We start from the raw sequence: 6,650 nt of genomic DNA, 5'->3' as shown, positions 1-6,650 counted from the left end.
AGTTGCCACTTCCAGGATGGTTGGTAGGCAGGGACTCTGCTCCTCCACAGTTCCCTGGGCAGCACAATCTGCCCTCCTCGCAGCTGCAAAGGGGAGTAACGGAGGATGGAGCGGAGTGAAGACACCGCGGCCAAACTCTGTTGCGCTCCCTGTGCTGGGGTGCTGAGAAGCCGCACAGGAGCTGCCCAATGGGAGATACATGATAACATGTTCGGTGCTGAGCCAGCAAGGGTGGCAAATCACTTCTTTTAGATGAACTTTGCTCGAACTTTGCTCATTATAAGCTCATTGTAATGTCAAAACACACCTCCATCCCAAAAGTTACCCATCTCCAAGGTATGACCACTCCTCACTGAGCATGTGCTCTAGATTTTCGATTGACTGTACCTTTAAATGAAAGTGAAATATTTACTCAATCAATAACAATAGTAAGTATGACTGTGTTCAGTCAAATTCCACCTGAATGTAAGCAAAAAGGATAAAAGGTGAGTTATGGAGGGAAGAAGTGAAAGGGAAGAATCCATTTTAACTCCTGGGTCAGTCCACTAGGCTGAATCCCTTTCCTCCCCTTGGGTCAAGATGTCACCTGAGGAGGCTTGAGACTGACAGCCCTTTCCCATCTTCTGAAGTGAGTGACAATTGCACATTTGTACATCAGAGCTAGCTAAAAACCCCACGCTGTAGTAGAGAATTTCCTATACTGACATCTGAAACCTGCTTTGTAAATGTTGCATTTGAATAAATTGTGCTATTCCTGAAGTCGACTACTTGTTAGGAAGGCAATTAGACCTACGATCGACAGACTGTTCAAGAGTGCCAATGCCAGAGTTCAGCTTAGAGTTCATCATAATATTCGGGAACTCAATTTGCTCCCAGGAAAGCGATTGGACCTACAGTCAACAGATTGTTCATGAATCTGATAATGCCGGATAGCGTACAGCTAACACAGTATTTGGTATCTCCTTCCCCACCGCCTGGCTTTCAAACTGGAAAAAAAATGTGCAACATAAAATAAATCCCACAAACGTAGAAGATGAAAAAGAGAGTCATCATTTCCATACACTTTTAAAGGAAGAATTTTTAACAAACCACATTTAATTACTGCCTTGGAAAGCCGCAGGTAAAGTAAGGAGCAGTACCTCAGAGAGAAAACAGAGTTTAAGACTTGCTATAACTACTGTATGATTCATTTCATAGGTACTTCTTAATGCTGTCCCCATTGAATTGCTCAGCTCTGGGAGGCAGCAAATGGTGAGAGATTAGCAATGCTCACAGGTATTTGGGAAAAGAGAATCTCTGTATAAAAATCATAATTTAATTTTGATTGTTTTTGCTGCACTCTGATTCATCTAATATTACTTAATTACATGCAGAGGCATCATCCTCAGTTCTGTAAAATTATACAACCTCTTTATCCATCCAAATGATACCACCTCTTTGTCCACCTTCTGGAAGGGCCCAATTATTTATTATACATATTGCCACAATAAAAATGAGCCAAAATACATCTAACTAAATATATTTCTCCTGTGTTTTAGGACCTAAAACAGTCCTGGTCTCATTTTAGAACATTAATTAAAAGGCCTATTTCTTCCTTATCCATTATGCTTCTTAAGATTACTGTGTCTTCTTTTCTCTATTAAAAGTCCAGCTTAGCACCAGATAGGTTTGTATTATTATACGGAGAAAATATTTTATAGCAACATAGTAGAGCAGTCTGTTTCAGGTAAACTGTAGCTGATGAATCCTTTTTTCCTCTTAATAACTGAGAGTTGGAAATAGTCATCTTTCACAGGTAAGTAGAAAAGGTTTGCTAAGGGTAACTTGTGGCCTCCAAAAAATCACATGTAAGCATATGTATTACACTGTGGGGTTTTATAATAGATCTGTTTTAGATGCTAGGCTATTTCATGTACACACACATAGTATTCATCAGAAGTGGAAACTGAGATATGGGACATCAAATAGGATTCGAAAGCAAATTAAAATCTTGGAACTTCCTAAAAGCCAAAGACATATGCAAGACATTGGGCTGACTTTAAATATATGGCTAAAGTTTATATTGCAGGTAAGTACAGGACAATTTTTTAAAGCATTAGATTCACATTTCAAGGAAGAAATTGCTTCAGCAAAGCATTTAGAATTACACTGAAATAAGGTTACAGGACATAAATAAAACAGATTTTTTTTCATAGAGAAGAGTGGAACTGAAATACACTTATATGTACTCATTCATTGAAATTTAAGATTTATATGAAATAGTATTTCAGAGTTCTTCTAGATTCTAAACTTGTACAAATCTGCATTTCTTCATTCATCTTTTAATTTTAAAGCATTTCAGGACCCAAAACTCTAACTTTCCTTTCCTTTAATATTTAAAGGGAGTAGTGATTATGGAATTAGGTCATTTACAATGTTAATTCTTTAATTTATTGTTTATCATTTAAAACAATACTTTATAACTGATCTATCTAAAATTTTGTCTTGTCTCACCTAATCAGGTTCTAGATTTAAACTCCACTCTGCCTAAATATTTTTTACCTTTTTTTTTCAGTAACATCCTGCAAACCTCCAGTACTAAAAAATGTGGAACTTCTGTTGCAGTGAAGGCTAGAGCACTTCATGCTAACAGTCAAGCTCAGCACTATAGCCCTCCTGTAAAAACAGGTATTTATTTGTCAGTTTATTGCAACTTATTATAATGAAGTGGTTATATTAAAATATATTATTTGTTATTATACAACTGTAAATATGATACCATATAAATGATCGTTCATTAATAATGAATAATAAACAAACTGGTAACTATAACTTTTTATTTGCTTTTTTCTCAGAATATCAGGAGAAGTATACAAGCTTACATTGCTTTAAGTGCTCTAACATTGCTTTTCATTCATTCATTGGCCTTGACCTGAGCTAAGTGTTTGTTCCTTTTAAAAATATTGTTTTAAATTTTAGTATCCTTTTAATGACTTTTGTGAAAAAGTAAATTCAAAGAACCGTTTTAGAGACGTAGTCTGTGATATTGTAAAAAAGCAGTGTTTTTGAAGAGGAAAAGAAAACTTAATGGAAGTATTTTTATAATGCATCTGTAAAACGATCTTCATTTCAACATTTATTACCTTTATCTAACAGTCTAATAACAGCAGCTGTTATTAGACCTAAGTTAAATATGTAAATGGATTCCACAGCTGAACAATTTGTGGTCCAATATTTTTGAATTACTTAGACTTCTGTTTAAAGATTTAAGAAATCTATTCTTTACAAATCCTTCGTATTGTCCCTGATGCCTCATTGCTTTGAAATGTCACATCACTTCTCATCATCTGTATGCATGAACATGTGCTGGAAACAGCAAGTGTTCTCAGCAATTTAAAAAGACATATATTTTCTTTTCCAAATGCACATCTTCAACAAGGTGAAATAAACATTTTGACACGTAAAAATTATTTTTAAACCTCTTCATCTTGATAAAACATCAGCTGGCTGTCTCTGAATATGTAGTATAAAACTGATGGTAGCACTAAGTCCAATATCAGAGAATTAATGACATATACTTAAGAATGAAGAAGCATACAGGCCATGCTGCATTATTATCTGAGGCCCTGATTCTTCAAATTTGTGTTTTCTTTCACATGAGAGTCATCTTGCTGAATCCAAGCAGAATGCCCAAATACTTAAAATTAAACATAGACAGAACTGTTTTTAGAATAAGGGTCTTAGATTACAAACTTTGACATTGAGAACTGCTGTTATATATTAAAGATCTTTTACACTGGGCGGAAAAATTTCTGGACAGTACTGGAGTAGCCAACATAGCTGCCCCTCAGATGGCTGTGCACAGAGCACTTAAACCTCAGCTGGGTAACATACATTTCAATAGATAACTTGTGCTACAAGCTGAAGAAGATAAGACAATTCTCTGTTTCTTGGGTACCTTCTCAAGCATTTTCTAAATTTCCTGAAATTTCAGTTTGTTGCTTACCTGCCTTTTTACCAAAACATGTTTATCTTGACTGTGTATAAATTTCATCAGCTTCACTAGTAATTTATAATAAACTGATGTTAAAAGGATTCTTGCTTGAAAATTATCTAGATTTTAAGTTGTATAATAGAAGTTTCATTTATAATAAGCAAAAAAGAAAAAAAAATAAATCTTCAATGTGCAGTGTGAGGTTAAAATACCTTCTGTAATTCATTTGTATGTATATTCAACAGAGAATAAAAAAAAAAATCTGCAGGAGTTGAAATACCTTGTAAGAGTTGAAATACCTTGTAAACTTGATTAAAATACCCATACCTTAGCATTATACTTCGTTATTCATTGTAATTAGAATTCCCTTAAAGAAACTTTACATGAAATGGGAACTTTTTCATTATAAATATAGACAAAGCATTCTGAGCAGTACTTTACTATGTTTTGATACAGCCAAGCATAATAAGCCCATAAACTATATCATAAACCTGTTCTGAAACTTTCCAATCTGTGATTCTATAGTGACAGTGACAGAGCACTGGAACACGTTGCCTAGAGAGGTTGTGGAGTCTCCTTCTCTGGAGTGCAGTCCTGTGCCACGTGCTCTAGGTGACCCTGCATGTGCAGGGAGGACTAGATGATCTCCAAAAGTCCCTTCCAACCTTAATGATTCTAGGATTCTATATTGTTTTGCAAATGTTTTAAATACACACACACACATATGCTTTTTAACACTTGCATCTTTCATAAGGCACAGTTCCCCAGATCAGAAGAGAGCTCTTCCATGTTTCTACCCTTGTTTGTCACTTTCTAAATGAAGATATAGATGTACAAAATTTACAAAAGGCAAACGATCATGGCTTAACAGCTAGTAGCATAAACACCACATAACAAGGCTATTAATATTTTTAAAGTTCATCTTAGACACAAAATTCCTTTGCCTGTCATCTCTGCTATCCTCTTACTAAATATTTAACTATTGCAAGTAACTGCATATCTAACTTGTGGTTATGGCCTGCAGAATCATATATTATTTTAATTATGAGATGCTGAATGTTCTCGTCAGGGAACACAGCCATGGCTTCTTTCTAAGAGTTAAATCAAATGTTTTCCTTTCTTACCTATGTTTATATTTGCACTAAGACTTGACAGATGGCTTTTCATCTGGGTGTTTATTTCCTTTACACTTGGATGGCAGTTATGTAATATCAATGTCAGACTCTAAGAAGGAGGAAATGAAAAGCTCAGACATACCCCTTTCTCTGAGGTCATGTTAGGTCATCTTGTCTCTGTCAGACCCCTGTTAGGGAAATGAGGAAATCAAGGCTATGTCATTCAGCTGATACTTGTCTTCTAATGGAGAAGGCATTATTGATCTACCACAACTGTAATCACAGAACCCCTCTACTCAGCGTATCATCAAGGTGGATGCAACACATCATCATTAGTGACCTACCATTCTTAGGCCATATTTTGGGAATAAGCACTTGAAAGAAAAAAAAAAAAAAGTATTTTCATCTAGCTGGATACATATGTATGCATAGCATTGTTCAGGTAGAGCGAACCAGAGACAGGTCAGATCATGCTGTAATCAGATATATCCTGAAATCTGCTTTAGCTAAGGATTGATGACACTGCTTAATGCATATGGAGCTGCAGAAACCCCTCTTCAGTGAAGCAAACATAAATTGTGTCCATTAAATTCAATGTGAAGCAGTGCTTCTTTTGAATACACCGTGTCCCTGTGATTAAGATACTTGCTTGAGAGGTAGGAGAGCTCAAATTCACTTTTCTTCCTGCTTCAGGGCAAAGATTTGAACTTTGATCTGTTAACTCAAAGGTGAAACTTTTATATGCTAGGGTCTCATGTTTTCTGCAACAGTGATCTCTTTTGTTGGAGCTGTTCCAGTTTTTATAAAATACTTTAATAGCCCTATACAAATGAAATGGCTCCATTCTTCCGTAGTTTAGGGCATTAACTAAATCACCTTATCACTTTCTAGATTGTTACTATTCAGCTACTAGGTTCTACTCTGGATCAATCGTTTCCCATCATCTGTCATATTTTCTGACCATCTGTCAGTCCTGGAGGGCATATAAACCTACACCAGACATCAAAGTACATGTTGTCCAGTCCCTGCTCCACAGAAGGTGAAGAAATCTTTCCCAGCACAGAGCTGAGGGAAACCATACTTCCTCTCCAGAGACAGGCTGTTCAAGACATTTCCAAAGAAGCAGGCTCACATTCAGTCAGCTGTGGAGGATAATGACTATCTTAGCCCAACTAAATATCCTTGATGCTGTGTCTTCAGAAAAGAGGATGAAAACTCCATCTACCCCTTTATGGAAAGCTTTTTTTTTTTTTTTTTTTCTCTTCTGCTTTCTTTTTAGTACCTGACTTGAAATCGTTTGTGTTCTGTGGATTATTATGTATAAAACAGAACCAAATTTTGTAGTTTCTTATGTTGTCAAGAAAAGCAAAACACAGTTGAGAGGATTGAACAAGACCTTTTAGTGTTGTTTTTTCAGGTTCATGCTAGTACTAAAAGCCAACTGAACATTCATCATTTGTGACTATATGGTGATCCTAAGTGAACTGGAAGCTAAACAAGTTTTGGGAGAAAATTAAAACTGGTAATTTTTTGTCCCATGTTAAGTAAAAATGTCTTTGGTC

The sequence above is a fragment of the Tinamus guttatus genome, unplaced genomic scaffold (genome assembly GCF_059628265.1).
Source record: "Tinamus guttatus ecotype Peru unplaced genomic scaffold, ASM5962826v1 Tinamus_guttatus_pri_ptg000489l, whole genome shotgun sequence".
Classification (NCBI taxonomy): Eukaryota; Metazoa; Chordata; class Aves; order Tinamiformes; family Tinamidae; genus Tinamus; species Tinamus guttatus.
This window is presented reverse-complemented; position numbering follows the sequence as displayed.